The following is a 19949-nucleotide window of genomic DNA, read 5'->3' as shown; positions in this document are numbered from 1 at the left end:
GGGCCTCCTTTCAGGAGTGCTGGAAGGGCCTACCAGAGAATGTATCTCTGTTGCCCTGGTTCTGCGGACTCCCTGTGTCGCCAGGATGTCATCTTCCATTAATATTTCCCCCTCTACCCCTAGAAGAAATTCGTCACGTGCATCAGACAAAGCTCCTTGTGATTTGCGCAACCACATATTTCCGACCTTTGGGGTAAGGTCTAGTAGGGGTGGAAAAATGCACTCCCACAGCAGATAGAGTTTTGCTGTCCTGTTTGCACTTAGTGAGAGTTTCTTTAACTTTTGTCCCGAACAAGGACGAGCCATCAAAAGGGTCTTTAGTAAAGGAAGACTTGAAGGGTTCAGCAGGGTCGCAAAGCCGCATCCAGGAATGTCTCCTCAGAGCAATTCCTGTGCCTACTGCCCTACTCGCTCAATCAGCCGCATACGAAATCAGGTGCATGGAGGAGTTTGTTATGGAGGTTAAGGTTGCAAGTTGAGTCATTACTGTCTCCGGGAGTGCCTCAGCTGTAGCACCTTGGAGGGATTCTTCTAGCTCCTTGAGGAGATTCCTCTGAAGTCTCATGAAATGAGAAAGATAATTCAGTGACCTGAGAGTAAATGCCGCTAAGGAAAACATACACTTCCCGTATCTGTCCATCGTTCGAGATTCTTTGTTCGGGGGATGGACAGACGAAGTTTCAGCTAATTCCTTCTTGGTGGCCACTGCCACCACCATAGCATCTACTGAACACCTTTTGTAAGAAACTGCTTGTCCTCGGGGGCAGTGATAAACTTATTAGGCCTCCTCGGGACAGGATCCACGGTCTCTTGAGAGCCCCACGCCTTTCAACTGACTACCCCCAGTAGTTTGTCAAAAGGCGAAGACACCCAAGAGGTGGAGGGTCGAGAGCCAAATGCTTCTAGGTAAACAGATATCCTCAGAAGGAGATAGGGACTTCCATTCACCCCGCTGTTTAAGGATCTCCAAGATGTCTGAAAATGAGACATCCTCAGAGGGTGAATGTGGGGACCCTTCCGAATCCTCTAAGTCTGTAACCGATGTGATAGACTCGGGGGAGTCTATATGCTTCCTTTTGCATGTACGCTTCTGAGGGATCTCCTCAGAGGGATGCTCTGGGGAGGTCTAGGAAGAAGAGGTCTAACCCAAGGGGGTAACCTGAGGCATAGGCTCTCTGTGCCTGGGCTGGAGAGGTGGAGTGGAGGTTGACACTGGCCCCTTTGGGGGAAGTGTGTCTGGGGCCAAGGGTGGAGCATTCTCAGGGGAAAGCACACATCACCTTGAAGGCACCTTGATCCTGGCTCAAGATAGTATCCGGTTCTGAAGAGCCTGGAGATCGGGCTCCGAGGTCAATGTTGGTGCCGAACTTAAGTTCATAGGTAGGTACTAGGCTATCTGCCCGAAGGCATTTATAAGCCTAGCCGGAATGTTTTGGCTTTCACCATCCCCTTAGATTAGTTCCCTGAGTCTCTGTCCAGCAGAGCCATTGAAGTGATCCCTGGGGTAAACTTTCTGTTTCCCATCCACTCGTCAGGGTTTCTCTTGAAGAGGGTTAGCGAGGAGCTCTGCCTAATGTAGATTGGAATCTTGTTCCAGAGCATGGGAAGTCTCTGGGACAGGAATCTATCCCTCCAGCACGTCCTATTTATTGTTGTGGTGAGGTTTAGATCCCTGGAGGTTGTGGCTCGAGGGGATATGGTTTTCTTTAGGTGGAGCATGTCCATCAATTCTGGGTTGGACTTGGCCTTGTATGTCAGGCAGAGATCACCTCTGAGTAGGCGGTATGCAATCGAGTACAGCTGGAGTTTCTTCAGTCGAGCTGCATAGGGCATCTGCTTGAGGCCAGTGATCCTCGGTGAGGTACTTCTGTGGTCTTTCCAGTTGTTGCAGGTGTCTTGTAAGGTACATCCCAAATGGGGCATTGTACTCTATGATGGGTCTGAGTGATGCATAGAGGGGCCCAATGACCTCTTTCGATCTGGATGCAAACACTTTTGTGATTAGGTGGGCCACATAGAAGGATTTTCTAACTACTTTGGCAATGTGATTATCAAAGGAGAGGTTACTATCTACTTGGGTCCCCAGATCCCTTATTACGTCTTCCGTATTTAGGGGGCTACCATCTATGTGGTAGTTTGTGGGTACTTTGTTTTTCCAGGGATGACTATGCACTTTTTGGCATTTAGCTTGAGGCCATGGTTTTGACACCAGGTATCTGTCTCAGTGAGACCCTTTTGGAGGATGTCTGTGTCAGCCAGAGAGTCAATTATAGCCCCTAGTTTGCAGTCGTCTGCGAACGTGGTCAGCCATAGTCCTCCTGTGCTTGCCTGTACCTCTGAGAAGTATATGCCGAACAAGAGGGGTCCTAGGACTGAGCCCTGGGGAATGCCACTTGTAACTGGTTTAGAGTCAGACCTAGCTCCCGTACAGTTTTGTACCTACCATAAATGTAGATGTTCGAGTGCTAATACAGCTGCAGTAATCACAGATGGGTTCTCTGCCGTCAGGCGGTCCCTCGGTCGAATTCCAAAGTCTTGGTCCAAGGCCGGTTGTTGTCGCTTTCTCTCCTGATGTCAGTGAGGCCGGAGTATATAAGACACAGCCGACGCCATGTTCTTCAGTCTTTCTTGCCCCAGATGTCAGGTGCCCCCAGAAGGAAGGCAATACATAAATTATGTTTCTATGTATATACAAGCAATGCAATATAATCCAAAATCAGTAGTTGCAAGCAAATAAACCATAGAAGGATAACCCAGTCAGGTAGTATGAAGAGGGTGTTAGGCCCCATGCCTTTACCAAGTGGGGAAGGAGGGAGGGAAAAGTACAGTTTTGTACCTACCATAAATGTAGATGTTCGAGGGCTATTACAGCTGCAGTAATCACATATGGGTTTTCAGTCACGGTCCTCGGTCAATTCCAAAGTCTTGGTCCGGGCGTCGGTTGTTGTCGCGTACTCTTCTGACGTCAGGAAGGCTAGAGTATATAAGACACAGCCGACACCATCTTCTTCAGTCTTTCTTGCCCCAGATGTCAGGTGCCCCCAAAAGGAAGGCAATACATAAATAAATCTAATCCACAAAAGTAAGCAAATAAAACATAGCAGGATAACCCAGTCAGTAGGTATGAGTAGGTATTCAGACCCCAAGGTCTTACCAAGTGGGGAAGGAGGGTGGGGAGTTCTGCAGCTGTAATAGCCCTCTAACATCTACATTTATGGTAGGTACAAAACTGTACTATGTTCATCGCGGCATTACAGCTGCAGTAATCACATATGGGTAGAATCCAAAGCTATGCATAGGGTGGTAGGTACTATAATGAACTGCGTTGAGCTAGAATGCCCTGCAAAACTGCAGTAGCAAAGCCTGCTCTTGTTCTGGAGTATAAAGGCAGATGGTAGTGTTTTGTGAAGGTATGTACAGAACTCCAAGTGGCTGCCTCCAAGATATCTTTAGTAGGCACTCCTCTGAGGAAGGCTGTAGAGGTGGCTGTGGCCCTAGTGGAGTGAGGTCTGATACCAGTAGGGCCAAGCTTTCCATGATAGGAATAACAAAAGCGTATGCAGTGACCAATACACTTGGAAATGGTCTGTTTGGTAACAGGTTTGCCTTGACCCCCCACAGCATAGGAAACGAGGAGTTGATCTGATTTTCTGAAGGATTTGGTTCTGTCCAAGTAATAACGTAGTTGCCTATGGATGTCTAAAGAGTGCAGCCTTTCCCCTTTGTTTTGAGGGTTAGGGTAGAAGGTAGGAAGGTGTATGGCCTGGTTTAAGGCTACCCTAGATACCACTTTAGGCATAAAGGAAAGGTTGGTACGAAGGGAAACCCTGTCCTGATGGAAGATGAGGAATGGCTGCACCGCCATGAGGGCCTGTAACTCAGATACTCTGAGCTGAAGTGATGGCCAGGAGAAAAGCTGTTTTCCAGGACAAATATTGTAATTCTGTTGAAGCAGCGGTTCAAAGGAGGTAATGTCAATTTTTCCAGTACATAGTTAAGGTCCCGAGCTGGCACTGGCTGTTTCCTTGGAGGTCTTATGTTCTTAGCCCCTCTGAGGAACTGTCGAGAGTGGGTGTGAGAATAAAGGAGGATCCATGTTGAATTCTGCAGAGATTGCTGAGGCATGTATTTTGATTGAGGAAAAGAAAGTCCATTGCTCAAAAGTTCAGCTAGGTACTGTAAAATCTGAGGTAGGTTCAATTTTCTAGGGTCCTGCCTCGTTTTTCATTCCAACAGCAAAACCGCTTCCATTTTATGGAGTAAGCTTTTCTAGTAGATGGTCTTCTGGCCTCCAAAATGACATCCTGCACCTCTTTGGAGAGTAGTGTCTGATGTGATGCTAAGGAATTTTCCATGCAGCGAGACTGAGAGTTTTCAGCTGACTGTGAAGGGTTTTGAAATTGTTCTCGTCAGCAGTAGAGGTGTTAGAGGCAGGGGCCACGGAGGAGTGTGTTAGGCTCCTCAGGAGTGGATACCAGTGTTGTCTCGGCCAGTCCGGAGCAATCAGTATCATCCTCGGCTTGTCTGTTCTTACTTTCAAAAGTACCTTGGGCAGAAGAGGTAGTGGTGGGAATGCATAAACTGACCAAGTTGTCCATGTGAAGGAAAGAGCGTCCACTTTCCAGGCCTTTGGGTGGAAGGTCCTTGAGCAAAACCTTTTTAATTGATGGTTTCTGTGGGAGGCAAAAAGATCTATATCTGGCCTTCCCCACGCTTGAACAATCTCTGCAAACACCTGTGGATGTAGCTTCCATTCGTGAGGATCTGTCATATGTCTGCCAGTGTGTTTTCCATTCCTGGCAGGTACTGTGCCTGAAGTTCTATTTGTCTTTCCAGAGCTAGGTTCCAAAGAGTCATGGCTAGTCTGCACAAGGGGTATGAATGAGTTCCTCCTTGTTTGTTTATGTACCACATTACTGTGGTGTTGTCTGTTCTTATGAGCAGTTGTCCTGGATGCAGGAATTCTCTGAACGCTGAGATTGCATTTATTACTGCCAGCATTTCTTTTGATTGATGTGAAGGTGCTTTTCTTTTGGGGCCATCTGCCCTGAATGCACCTGTCCTTCATGTCTGCGCCTCTCCCAGGCGTAATCTGAGCGCCTGTGGTTATAAGGGACTTGTGTAGCTTGAGGCTTGCAGAATGGGAGGCCTGTGTTTACTTGGCATGCTTGGGGCCCACCATGAATTCCTTTTGAAGACAGGGGAATTATTGGAATCTCCTTTAAGCTGTGACTGTGTTGAGACCATAGATTTTTAGGTACCATTGAAGTTTCCTCATGTGCAGCTTTGCATGGGATTAGAAGAATGCAAGATGCCATGAATCCCAGAGCCTGCAGGATTTTCCTTGCAGTAAGCCTGGTACTTTTTGCAAGTATTTTGAAGTAATGAGATAGTTGCCCTTGTTTTTCTGGTGTAAGGTAAGCCATCTGGGTGTTTGTGTCCAAGTTGGCACCCAGGAAGGTTATTTTCTGAGAGGGTGTTAGCTTTGATTTCTCCTTGTTGATGGTGTATCCCAGAGAAAGCAGTAACCGTGTCACATATGCCAGGTGTTCCAGAAGTATGTGTTTGCTGTCCGCTTGGATCAGGCAGTCGTCCAGATAAGGGTAAATTTGTATCCCTTGAAGTCTGCAGTATGCAATCACTGTTGCTGGGCACTTGGGGAATACTCTGGGCAGTAGATAAGCCAAAGGGCAATGCAGAGAATTGATAGTGGTTTGAACCTGCAAGAAATCTGAGGTATCTTCTGCAACTTTGTCTGATTGGGACATGCAGGTATGCCTCCTTGAGGTCCAATGTTACCAGCCAGAACCCCTTGCCCAGCATGGGAAGGAGTTGCTGTAATGTGAGCATCTTGAATTTTGGCACGAGAAGAAATGTGTTTAGAAGAATGGATAAGTCCAGTATGGGTCTCCAGTCGCTTCCTTTTCTTGGCACCAGAAAAAGCCTTGAATAAAAACCTTGTGCTTGTTGGTGCGTAGGTACCTTTTGTATAGCCCTCATGTTTAGGAGCTTTGTAATTTGTAGTTGTGCCTCTACCCTTTGATTTTGTGGTAGGTTTGGCATGCCTCTCATTTTTGGAAGAGTGTGAAAATGGAATTTGTAGCCTCTGTTTATAATGTCCAGAATCCAGTTGTCTGTTGTGACAATATGCCAATTGTTTGCAAATAGTGCCAGTTTCCCTCCCAAAGGCGCTGCCAGTTGAATTTTGCTTGGCATGGAAATGAGGGAGTCATTGAGTCTGTTTCCTGTACTGCTGTGCACTGTCGTCACCACCTCTTGGTGCTGGTGATTGCCATTGTCTGCCTCTGTAGGACTCTTGGCTTGTCCTCTGCCCCTTCGTCTGTATCTGCCTCTTTGGGGCTTGTCAGTGGTTGGAAAGGACCAGGTTTTTGAAGGCCAATTCCTGCTGAACTGTGGTGGCTGAACCTGTAAGAAAGCTTTGACAGTTTGCATAGATTTTGCTTTTTCTTCCATTTTACGTAATATATCCTCAGCGTTAGCACCAAAAAAGAACATCCTTATGTAAAGGTGCATCCGGAATTTTTGCTTTCACATGGTCTGGCAGATTTGTTCCCTAAGCCATGCATGTCTCGAATTTTTACCCCGGAAAAACCTGTAAAGGCTGCCTGCATCATATTTGTTTTTACGCACATCTTGGTTCTTGAAACATGGAGTATTGGTAGCGATATCTGTAGAAATATCAGTAGTGTGATCAGCATGAACCTGAGCTTCCACTACTAATAAATTAGATGAAGGAGCCGTCAGGGAACCGTGTACATCCGAAACAGGAGCGTCTGTGCGACCAACGGCAATGGCAGCTGAAGATGACGTCATCACGAATGAATTGGCTGCATCAGCTGGTTGTTGCTTGTCCGTTTTATTAGATGAATTAGCATAATGATCAGTTCGTGAGGAATTATTGTCTCTGGGCCACGAGAAAACTTGAGATTTATTAAAATCAAGGAAATCTCTCTCAAGTTTTCTTTTTTTATCTTGAATACATTTAATGTCTAGCGAGGATAGCATGTGTTTCAAGTCATTAAACAACGTATCTAAGCTGTCTGCATGTAGCAGCCTAAGTACTTCATTTTGTATTAACTTAATGTCATTCTTTAACTCGCAAATGATTTTTTCATAGTGTTCAATTAAAATTGAAATATAAGTAAAACTGGTTTCCAGATTTAACTTTTGCCATCGGGCTAAGAGTTCAGGGTTGGAATCACCAAACGTGGGCATTTTAAGAACTCAAGCCCCTGGGTATCAGTTTGAACTTGATACAAGCTTCCATGTGCAGTTTTTGCCACTGCACATTACGGAGTTTATGAAACTTATTCTCCAATTTCCTAGTTGTCAATACTACTTCCATATTGTTCTTAAAACTTTGCACCACATTCTTAGCTTGATTAAAGTCCGCAGAAGTCAATTTAAGCAATGGGTTGATGTTCATATCAACAATACCATCCAAATTAAACATTTTCTCTCCTTCCGGAATCGAAGTAGCGGTCATGTCCTGGCGGTATGGTAATCACAAAGACAGCAGCAAATAAAACAAAACAATACCGCCAGATAAAGCACTCTTATTAAGGTCCAAATGGCACTTGGAACTGTTGAACAACTCTTGACCTTTGTAGCATACCTCAATAACACCACTGATTTTCTTAGTTTTGAGTGCACTTGAGTGCACTTATTCTTTTGATACCATTGATTTCTTGGATGTCAAAGTAACTAACAGCTATCAGGGCTTTGACACTGAACTTTATAGAAAGGATTGTTGGAGAAATAATTTATTACACCGAGAGAGTATGCATCCTAAGCATATATATAACAACATCATTACTAATCAAATGGTCAGAATTTCCAAATTAACATCACAAACCACAGCATATGATAAACATAAGCAGAATCTGGCCGAGAATTTCTTATCTAGAGGTTACAATAAAAGACAAGTATCTGAAGCCATTTCATTGGGGGATTCACATAGACAATCGGATGGAGCACCTTTGATCAACAGAACATATAGACACTCACAGCCTTTTAAATGCAGAAATAGTGACAACCATAGCAGGATTGTCATTCCCTTCACTAATAGGAACAATAACATCTTAAATGTATTTAGGAAACATTGGAGCATTCTAATGGCTGATGACACGATCAGTTCCTTAGTTGATACAAGACCTAGAGTGGCGTACAGGAATATGCCCTCACTAAACAGGTTGTTATGCTATGACCGAGGTCATTTTAACACACCCCAGAGTCATAAAACAGGCACTTTTCCTTGCTACACCTGTAACCAATGCAAATATGTATCTACTTCTGACACCTTTACACATCCCATAACCAACAAGAGATATCTATTCAAACATTATGCCACTTGCAAATCTATGAATTTAGTATACGTAGCAACGTGCAAAGTTTGCATGAAGTTCTATGTGGGTATGACAACTAGGTCGCTACGAGAGCGTATAAGAGAGCATGTTTATGCTATCAGCAAAAGTAATATTACAAATGCCCTCGCGAAACACATAGTAGAATTAGGAAGCACACATAGTTTTAGTTTTCAAGTCTTGGAACTAGTCAACACAGGAAAAAGGTTGGGTAATTTAAAAAATAGAACAGAAGAAAGGGAGAGCAAGTGGATAATGAAATTAAAAGCCCATAGATTTGGGCTCAATGAAAGGCTATCCATTAAGCCCTTCTTAACATCTAGGTCCCTTAAGCACTAATTATATTCATTCACACTTTCATTATTATTTATTATTATTTCATTATTTTTATGTTATATTTTCTAAGTTATATTGCTTTAACTGTTTAATTGCTTCAATGAATGTTGTGATGTCATCATGTTTTTTGTACAAAGGGAGGGGAGTTTTTTATTGCAGTTATATCTGAAGAAGCGTTGAGAAGCAACGCGAAAGCGCTTATACCACTGCAGTTTCTGTGTTTGTTTTCCAATAAACGTGGATTATTGATTTTATCTGAAGAGTCTTGGAGTTTTGTTCAGCTTGGCCTTACATGGTGCACTCTATTATTATTTTTTACTTAGTAGTTTGTGGGTACTTCGTTTTTTCCAAAGGGGATGACTATGCACTTTTTGGCTTTTAGCTTGAGGCCATGGTTTTGACACCAGGTATCTGTCTCAGTGAGACCCTTTTGGAGGATGTCTGTGTCAGCCAGAGAGTCAATTATAGCCCCTAGTTTGCAGTCGTCTGCGAATGTGGTCAGCCATAGTCCTACTGTGCTTGCCTGTACCTCTGAGAAGTATATGCCGAACAGGAGGGGTCCTAGGACTGAGCCCTGGGGAATGCCACTTGTAACTGGTTTAGAGTCAGACCTAGCTCCCGTAACTCTTACCATGTGGGTTCTGTCCGTGAGCCAGTTGGCAACTCATCTCGTGACGTAGGGGTTGACGTTCAGGCTGGTGAGCTTGTCTATAATACCTGAGTGGGGAATGGTGTCGAAGGCCTTTGCAAGGTCTAGGTAGGCTGTGTGGACCAACTTTCCCCTCTTCTATAGCCTTGGTAACTGTCTCAAAGAAGTCCATCAGATTTAGGAGGCATGATCTGCCCTTAACAAAGCCTAACTGGGTAGGATCCAGTGTTTGGAGGTTTCCAATGTCTCTGTTAATGAGGTCCATGATGATGCACTCCATAGCTTTGCAGACCAAGCTAGTCAGGCTTATAGGGTGATAGTTCCCAGAGTCCGTTGTGGCTCCACCTTTGTGGAGTGGAATAACCGTTGCTGTGCGCCACTCTGTGGGCACGTAGTCTGTGGAGAGGCTGAGTTTTAAAGTGTGTTTAGGTAAGGGGTTAGTTCATCTTTGAGCTCCTGTAGGACGCAGCCTGGGACACCATCTGGTCCCATTGGTGCTGTGTTTTTAGCTTTGGAGAGGGCTGTTTGAACCTGAGTGTCTGTGATTTCAGGGACAGTACATTCTTCTGATATAGTTATGGGCCCTTTTGGGGGTGAGAGGGGGGGGTGAAGTTTGCACTGAACCTGTCTGCCAGGATGTTGGCTATATCGGTCGGTTCAGTGTATTTTGTGCCATTCTGCACTAACTCCAAGCAGATCTGAGAATTGCCACTTAGATTCTTGACAAAGCTAAAGAATGTCTTGTGGTTATCTTTGGAGTCCATGGCAATTTTTTTTTTCGAAGCTAGCCTTGGATGATTTTATGAGGGAAAGTAGTTTCTTGCTAATACTGATCAGGGATGCCTTCCCTTCTTGGGATTTTACTCTTTTCTGTTCTAGTTTCCTCCTTCTATTGTATAGCTTGCTTATGGCAGGGGTCCACCAGACTGGTTTCCTTTTCTTGGAGGAGTGAGTCTTGGTTTTGTTTGGGATAGCATGATCCATGCATTCTTGTAGGTACCTGTAGAGTGCATTAGTAAAGGATTTTGCAGCTTGGACAGCATTATCCTTTAGTACGGAGGCTTTGAAAATTCCCACCTCGGTCTTAAGTAACATGAAGTTTGCTTTTGAAAAGTTTTTCACGGTGGTTTCATTGACAGGGAGTGGTGGAGGAATGTGGATATCCAGAGTGATTAGTTTATGGTCAGATATAACCAGCGAGGGGTTGACCTCCGGTGTGGAACACCGGTCGCCCATGTTGGTGATGACCAGGTCCAATATGTTGTCACCTCTGGTGGGGGTGTTGACCTGTGCCAAAGCTCCAAATGGGAGAGCCGGGTCCGAGCCGACTCTCCCCCCCGGAGCCAACGGGCGAGTATCGGTTCCCACATCCAACAGAAGCGATTGGAGTGGCAGTCGGTACCAAAACACCAGATGTGGTTCTCGGAACCGACAGTTCCACCACTATGATCTCCAGATGCTCTGGCTCCGAACTGAATCGAGTCACAGGAGGAATAGCTGGTACAGAAGAAACGGGCTTCAGCTCCACATCCTTTTGGGCTGGGCTGGACAGAATTTTTGCTTGGGCCAGTGTCTTAAGTAACCTCCGTACCACATGCTTCATGTCATCATCTGATAGACTCCTGGATGATTTGGAGGAGTATACTGAGGACTTGTGGCTACCAACCACACAGACTGTAGTAAAGGGGATTGAGGCACCGAGCATACAGGCTCCAAGGATGGTGACCAATCCCTTTTTTTTTCTCTTGGATGGTTCCGAAGAAGATTTGTCTTTCTCGAATCCGACAATCTTCGGATCAGAGACAACAGTAAGTGAAGCCAATTGCTTTCTCGGCTCAGAAGCTGGAGCCGATGGCAATTTAGAAGTTGAAGGCTGCTGAAGGGCTTGTTCAAAGGGTCCCTTAAGAAGACCTCTATTAATAAGTTTGTTCTTGCGCTCCTGCAGAACTCTTGCACTAAATCCATGACAAATGGAACAAGAAAAAACACAACACACAGCAGTGGATATAACCAGAGCAATTTACTCCTTCTGGTACCTCGGCTGTTTGCCTTCATGGGACATTATACATCCAAAAATTGCAGTTTAAATACTGCTTTAACACAATTCATTAGCCTGTCCCATTAATTAAACAATTAAACTTTAAATACAATCAAAACATGGTGAAAACACAAATCTAACATATTATATATGAACTGTCACAGAAATGACTCCTAAAAATGTCATTATAAAAAAAAAAGAAGTTATGTACCTATCATAACGTTCCATGTTAGTTGTCTTCATCTCGCCTTCCTTCTTGCTGTTTGGGTTTAGAGCCGATCCTTGGCTCCGACTCAACCATCTTCTATAGCTCGGGAGCGGTTTACTGGCTCGAGGCTACCCCTTATCCCAAAATGCCCAGCGTCAGCTACCCAGATCTCATTTGTGATAGCGCACACTAGACATAAGTAGAGTAACCAGTTACCTAAAAACTGGTTGTCCAATACACCTAAACAAGGAAAGAGTCATAAATTACCTGGCATGTGAAGTAATAAAATATACTCAGCCAGTGAAAACAAAAAGGAACTCCTCTCAATCCTCTAGGAGGGGGGAAGGAGGGAGGGGCACAAGAAGGAAGGCGAGATGAAGATAACTAACATGGAACGTTATGGTAGGTACATAACTTGTTTATGTTAAGTTGTCCATCTCGCCTTCATTCTTGCTGTTTGGGACAGTGTCCCTAGCACCTAAAATCCCGGGTGGCTGATTGGAACAGACTCTTCAGAACAGTAGAACCAAAGGAAGCTCTGCTGCGGGAGACCATATCCACCTTGTAATGACAGATAAAAGTGTGAGGGTTTGCCCAAGTGGCAGCTGCACAGATTGAGTCTATGGGCAACCTAGACTGAAAGGCTACAGAGGTGGCTAATGCTCTAGAAGAATGACCTTTTGGTTTATCTGGTAGCTCTTTATTTCATAACTGATAAATAAAGGCAATAGTATCAGATAACCATCTGGATAAGGTCACCTTAGAAACTGGAAGGCCTTGTTTGTTGAAAGCATAAGAAAGAAATAACTGGTCTGACTTTCTTAGTTCCTTAGTTCTATGGAGGTAAAAATGCAAATGTCTGTGCACATCCAATTGGTGGAGCTTGTATTCTGCCTTGTTGCTGTGATTGGGAAAGAAAACTGTGAGATCTATGGATTGATTTAATTCTCTGAGCAGACTTTAGGAATAAAGGATGGATTGGTCCTCAGAGAAACTCTGTTCTTGTGAAACACCAGGTAAGGAGGGCGCACATATAGTACTTGAAGTTCTGAGACACGTCTAGCTGAAGTGACAGCAACTGGAAAAAGTGTCTTCCAAGAAAGAAATTTTATGGAACATGATGCTGCCGGTTCAAACGGAGGAAAAATTAAGGAAGCTAAAACTAAATTGAGATCCCAAGGTGGAGGAGGATCTCTAACTGGGGGTCTAAGAAGAGATGCTCCTCTCATAAAGGCCTTGCAGAGCTTATGAGACATTATGCTAGAATTAAACATACCGATATGAAAATTAGAAATGGCAGCTAGCTGTACTCTAATGGTAGCGGAAGCCGCACCAGACTGAAAGAGTTGTGCTAGAAATTCAAGAATTTCATGGACTGGGGCTGAGAAAGGATCCAAATTTCTAGATTCTGTCCAGTAAGAAAACCGTTTCCATTTACTAGCATACGTTTTCCTCGTAGTAGACATATGTGAGGAAATAATAATATCACGGACTGCTGGGGAGATGCTAGAAAGCCTGGCTAAGGTTGGAAGTGGAGTAACCAAGCTGTGAGCTGGAGAGTTTGAAGGGATTGGTGCAACCCACCTGATTGATGAATCAGAAAATCTGGAACCAGGTCCAGAATCCACGGTTGATCCAGAAGGTGGAGGTGCAGGAACGGGAACCATATCTGTCGAGGCCAATATGGGGCAATGAGGATCATTTTGCAACTCAACGATTTTGCTTTCTGTACGCGTCTTGGTATTAGGGGAAAAGGGGGAAAAGCGTAATTGAGTCCCCGAGGCCAATCGTGGACTAGAGCTTCTCTGGGTATATGACCTGGAAGAGGAAGTAGGAGAATTAGCTGCTGCATTTGTTGTTGAGAGGAGTGGCAAATAGGTCACAGCAAGGCTGTCCCCATTTGCGGAAGATAAGATCTGCAACTTCCTGATTCAGAGACCATTCGTGAGGCATGAGGATATCTCTGCTGAGCCTGTCCGCTAGGACGTTGGATTTCCCAGGGATGTGCATTGCTATCAGAAAATATTGGGATGAAATATAGAAGTTATGTTCTTACCATAACGTTCCATGTTAGTTGTCTTCTTCTTGCCTTCTTCTTGCTGGATGGGTTCGGAGCCGACCTCGGCTCCGACTCGGCCACTCTAAAAGCTCGAGAGTTGGTTCCACCGGCTCGAGGCTCCCCTTATATCCCACAATGCTAGGCGAGAGTTACCTCAGATCTCGTTTGTAAGCTAACCCCAGCTTATAATAGTAACAGAATAACTATAAACAGAGTCCACCTCTAACAACAGGGAGAAAGAAGGGTGACCTACATCCTGATTCAGGAAATATGCAAAGCAGCATATGCCTAAGAAAGAGGTGGTAGAAAGAGAGGTCACAATCACAACTCCTCTAGGTCTGTCCAGGCCAGGGGAAGGAGGGTGGGGCAGAAGAAGGCGAGAAGAAGACAGCTAACATGGAGCGTTATGGTAAGAACATAACTTCTATATGTTAAGTTGTCTATCTCGCCTTCATTCTTGCTGGATGGGACCGCGTCCCTAGCACCTTGTCCCGGGTGGCCTAACGGAACAGACTCCTGAGAACAGTGGAACCAAAGTTAGCTCTATGCCTAGAAGCTAAATCCAACTTATAATGAGAAATGAAAGTGTGAGGAGTAGCCCAAGTAGCATGCACAAATGGTGTCAATAGGCAGTCTGTCTTGGAAGGCTAAGGAAGTAGCCAAAGCTCTGGTAGAATGGGCCTTAGGTTTATTAGGCAGCTTTTGGTGTCTAATCTCATAAACAAGGGAAATCAGAGATGTAAGCCATCTAGATAATGATACCTTTGAAACTGAAAGTCCCTTTCTGCCTTCTGCATAGGAGACAAACAGTTGGTCAGATTTTCTGAATTGTTTTGTTCTATCCAAATAGTACCTCAACTGACGATGAACATCTAGCCAGTGTAATTTTTGTTCAGACCTATTGGAATATTCTGGAAAAAAGACAGGGAGGTCAATGCTTTGATTTAGATTTGACGTCGAGACTACCTTAGGCAAAAAGGAGGGGTTGGTTCGTAAGGATACCCTGTCCTTATGGAACAACAGATAAGGAGGTCGACAGCTGAGTGCATGAAGTTCTGAAACTCTTCTAGCTGAAGTAATAGCTACCAGAAAGAGAGTCTTCCATGATAGCAATTTTAATGAACAGGAGGCTGCAGGTTGAAAGGGGAAGAATCAAAGAAGTAAGAACTAAATTTAGGTCCCAAGGAGGAGGAGGATTTCTTATAGGAGGTCTGAGAAGAAAAACTCCTTTCAAAAAGGCTTTACAAAGCTTGTGGGACATTAAGGCAGACTCAGAAATACCCACATGAAAGTTAGAAATAGCTGCCAATTGAACTTTAAGAGTAGAAGGAGATGAACCTGCATGGAAGAGTTCAGCTAGAAAATCAAGGACTATTTGGATGGAAGCAGTGAAAGGATCTATGTCCCTTTCTTGAGCCCAATATGTGAAGCGTTTCCACTTACTCAAATAAATCTTCCGAGTGGAAGATTTATGGGAAGCTATCAAAATATCTCGAACAGAGTGAGATAATTGAGGAAGCCTGGCTAAGGTTGGAACTGGAGGAACCAAGCAGTGAGGTTCAGAGGGGAGGGAGCGATGTAACTGACCCGATTGATGGATCAAAAGATCTGGAACTAGGTCCAGATGCCAAGGTCGCTCCAGTAGAAATTGATGTAGAAAGGGGAACCACACCTGTCGAGGCCAGTAAGGAGCAATGAGGATCAACGAGGCCTTCTGAGCGATAGCTTTCTGTATCACTTGAGAGATTAGTGGGAAGGGAGGAAATGCATACAGAAGTCCCGGGCCAAACTTGGACTAGAGCGTCTCTGCTGGGTTGGCCTGGTAAAGGGAATAGAGTGAAATAATCTCTGCACTTGCTGTTTTGGGGAGTAGCAAAAGATCGCAGCAAGGCTGACCCCACTTGAGAAAAATCTCTCACAACAGAGTCTTTCAGAGACCACTCGTGAGGCATGAGGATAGCTCTGCTCAATTTGTCCATGATTTGATTGGACTTCCCGGGATGTGCGTTGCTATCAGAAACCGCTGAGAAGAAATCGCCCATTGCCACAATCTGAGTGCTTCTCGACACAGGGGTAGGACCTGGTTCCGCCTTGTTTGTTGATGTACCACACTACAGACATATTGTCTGTCTGGATTACAATCGTTCCCAAGGGAAGACAGTCTTGAAGGGCTTGCACCGCTAAAAGCACTGCTCTCATCTCCAGAACATTTATGTGCAAGTGGCATTCGTCTGGTTGCCATGTGCCCTGGCCCGTCCTGCCCTGATAATGCCCCCACCCGATCAGGGAGGCGTCCGTTGTCAGAGTAGCAACCGGAGGAGGAACAAAGGGTCTTCCCAACAAGAGCTGAGGAGAAGACATCCACCACATGAGATGATTTCTGCACTGCGTGATCATAATGGTGTGGGACATTGGAAGTTGCTGGTATGACCATTGTGTAAAGAGCATCCATTGAAGGATTCGCATGTGGAATCTGGCTAATGGAAGCAGAGGTATGGCAGCCGCCATAATTCCCAACACTTTCAGAACTAACCTGGCTTTGATTCTGTTGTTGTTGAAAAGGAGTGAGACCAGTCTGTGTATGTCTGTTATTCTCTGATCTGTTAGCCTCAGACATGTCTACTGTGTCTAGATTTGCGCCTATGAAGGTAATAGTACGACAAGGCGACAAAACAGACTTTTCGCAATTTATTGAAATGCCTAACTTTTGACAAATGCGAAAAGTGTAATCCCTGGCCATCAGAAGGAGATGCTTGGTGGGAGCTGTGAGGAGCCAGTCGTCCAAATATGGAAACACCTGGAATCCTTGTCGTCTCAGGTGAGAAGCTACCACTGCCATGCATTTGGTAAACACCGGGGCAGTGGTGAGACCAAAGGGCAGGGCCCTGAATTGAAAATGACTGGTTCCCAGCCTGAAGCGGAGGAATCTTCTGGGCGTCTGTTCATTTTATGTGATAGTCGCATCCTGAAGGTCTATAGAGCACATCCAGTTTCCTTTTCCCAATAGGGGAAGGATGGACTACAGCGTGACCATCCGAAATCTTGTTTTCTTGACTGATCTGTTCAAGATACTGAGATCCAAAATTGTTCTCCAGTCCCCTGTTTTCTTTGGGACTAAAAGAACCTTGAGTAGATTCGGATCCTTGCTGGTCTGCTGGAACTGGCTGAATTGCTCTTTTTGCAAGCAGTTTTGAAATTTCCAAAACCGCTAGATCCCTTTGAGCGGGTGGAACAGCTGGAAGGGATTTTTTTGATTGGTTCGGAATGCGAAGAAAGGGGATAGAATAGCCTTCAGAAATGACGGACTGTAACCATTTGTCTGGAGTCAGGGATAGCCAGGCTTTTGGGTACAGTGACAACCTTCCCCCGACTGCCTCCGAAGGTGGGCAGTCGGGCAACACCTCAGGGATGCTGAAAGGGCTTACCAGAGAAGGCTTCTCAATTGCCCTGGTTCTGCGGAGCCCCCCTGCCTCGAGGGCGACGTCTACCATTGTTATTCCCGCCTCTGCCTCTGGCGGGGTAACGACTTTGTGCGTCAGGCGAAGTCCCTTGAGATTGTTTACGGAACCACATTTTTCCACTTTTCTGGCCTTTGGGGTAAGGCCTAGAAGGAGTAGAAAAACGGACTCCGGCAGAAAGAGTCTTGCCATCAGTCTCGCACCTAGTCAAGGTTTCTTTCACTTGAGGACCAAAGAGAGATGATCCATCAAGGGAGTTAGTGAAAGACGTCTTGAAAGGGGTCCATAAATTGCATAGCCGCATCCAGGCATGCCTACGTAAGGCCACACCTGTCCCTGCGGCCCTACTCGCTCCATCAGCCGCATAAGAAAGGAGGCATGGAGGAGTTGGCTATGGAGTTAAGGGTAGCCAGCTGAGTGTTCATTTTATCTTGAAAACCCGCAGCTGTAGGGTCCTTCAACATGTCACTCGCTTCTTTAATCAAGTCCCTTTGAAGGCAGTGAAATGGCACAGGTAGTTCAGCATAGTAAATGTCGCTGGCGAGAACATCCGCTTCCGCACCTGTCCATGGACCTAGATTCCTTGTTAGGTGGATGGACAGGTACTGAAGGATCAGCTAGTTCCTTCTTAGTGGCAGCAGCTACCACCATAGCATCCACAGAAACTCCTTTTGTCAAGAACTGTTTGTCTGCTGGTGCCGTTATGAATTTTGAGGGTCTCCTGAGAGTGGGGTCCACTGAATCAGGAGCCGTCCATGCCTTTTTAGCTACCACCTGCATGAGGGGGTCAAAGGGGGAAGACACCCAGGAGGTGGAAGGACGAGAGCCAAACGCCTCAAGGTACACAGATTCATCCTCCGAAGGGTTGAGGGCTGGCCAATTTGCCCTCTGTTTGAGGATTTCGAGAATGTCTGCAAAAGAGACATCTTCAGAAGGGGAACGGGGGGAACCCTCGGAATCCTCTAAATCTGTGTCAGATGTAATGGACTCAGGTGAGTCAATGTGTTTCCTCTTACACTTCCTCTCCCGAGGGGCTCTTCTGCCAAATCAGGAGAGGCCTCGGAAGAGGATGATATCCCACAGGGGGTTCCTGAGGAGCTGGCTCTCTGCGGTCCGGGATGAGGGAGTGAGTCGACTTGACCTGAGGCACCGTGAGGGAGGCGGATGGAGCCGACTGTGGAGTAGAGCCAGGCTCTAACACACTCCGCATGACCTCGACACCCCGTCAGGCAGAGCCAGAGGTCCCGCCCGAAGCTGAGAACCTCCCTCGGCACCGACAGTGATGGCTCCGAGGCGATGTCGGAGCCGAACTCACCAGCCGGCTCCGAGGAAGAGCGGGTCGGACAAGGGTCGATGCCACTCACCCCTCGGAGCCGATGAGGGAAGTCCGGGCGCCGAGATTCTTCGAAGAAGAAATCGGAGCCGACGACGGAGCCGAAGACATCTGTATCGGCTCGACGCTACCACAGTCTCGGTTCAGCGCCCGGCTCCGAGCTCAGCAGTCGGAGGAGGAACATATTGATGGACAGGGGCAGGCATCGACTGATGAGTCGGGCTCTGAAGCATTTGGGCCAGTGCCTCGGACTTAAGAAGTCGACTCACTACCCTCTGAAGGTCATGATCCGACAGCATCGATGACCTAGAGGAGTGAGATTTGTGGCTCCGTTCAGACAGCAGAGGAGATGCTGGAGCTGAGTGAACGGAGCCAAGGGATGGAGACCTAGATCTCTTCCTAGATGTCGGCTCCGAAGGTCTGGTCGGAGCCGACAAGGATTCTAATACCTCGGCACCAGCCGGAGCCGAGGGAACCACAGAAATTTTAGACTCATCGGCTCCAGCCGGAGCCGATGCAGACGTAGGTTTAACAACCTTAGGTCTCGGTTCAGTTGCTGGAGCCGAGGACCTAGATGCCTTAGAGGGCTTCCCAGAAACAGAAAGGGAATCCTCAGGCTTAAGTAGACCCTTAAGATCAACTTATTCTTTCTTTCCTGCAGGACCCTGGGACTGAAGCCGTGGCAAACAGCACAGGAGTCCTGCAGGTGCAAAGGCCCCAGGCAGTAGACACAAGAAGTGTGACCGTCTGTCAGAGACATTTTCTGACAGCACGCATCACACTTCTTGAAGCCTGAGACCTTTGTGTCTTTAGACATCCTAGAACAAGAAAGTGTAACCACACACACTCAGTCAGACACACTGATTACACTATCTTATTTTAAAACTCAAAAAATAAAACTATAGCTAAAAGTTTTAATTAAGAGTAACACACACACACCACTAGGGAATGGGGAAAGGCCAGAAGGCCCGAGGGAGAACTATTAAGTTCTTGTGGGAAAGAAAATGGGATTTTCTGAAAAACAGGGGTAGAAATCCACTAAACTAAGGGAAAAGTAATTAAACTTAAAAATATATGGGTTTAAGTATCTATCTTCACTGAAAAATACACTTACCAACAAGCCGGTAGAAAACCAACACCTCGATCGCTGTAGCTGCAAACGAGATCTGAGGTAACTCTCGCCTAGCATTGTGGGATATAAGGGGAGCCTCGAGCCGGTGGAACCAACTCTCAAGCTTTTAGAGTGGCCGAGTCGGAGCCGAGGTCGGCTCCGAACCCATCCAGCAAGAATGAAGGCGAGATCGACAACTTAACATCGCCCATTGCCACAGTCTGAGTGCTTCTCGACACAAGGGGTTAGACCTGGTCCCGCCCTGTTTGTTGATGTACCACACCACTGACATGTTGGCCATTTGGATTGCAATGGTCCCGGGAGGAAGGGAGTCTTGAAGGGCTTGCAACGCTGGGAGCACTGCTCTCATTTC

Source organism: Protopterus annectens, chromosome 9.part0 (assembly GCF_019279795.1).
Source record: "Protopterus annectens isolate FY-2018-M chromosome 9.part0, PAN1.0, whole genome shotgun sequence".
NCBI lineage: Eukaryota > Metazoa > Chordata > Ceratodontiformes > Protopteridae > Protopterus > Protopterus annectens.
Note: the sequence above shows the minus strand (reverse complement) of the source record.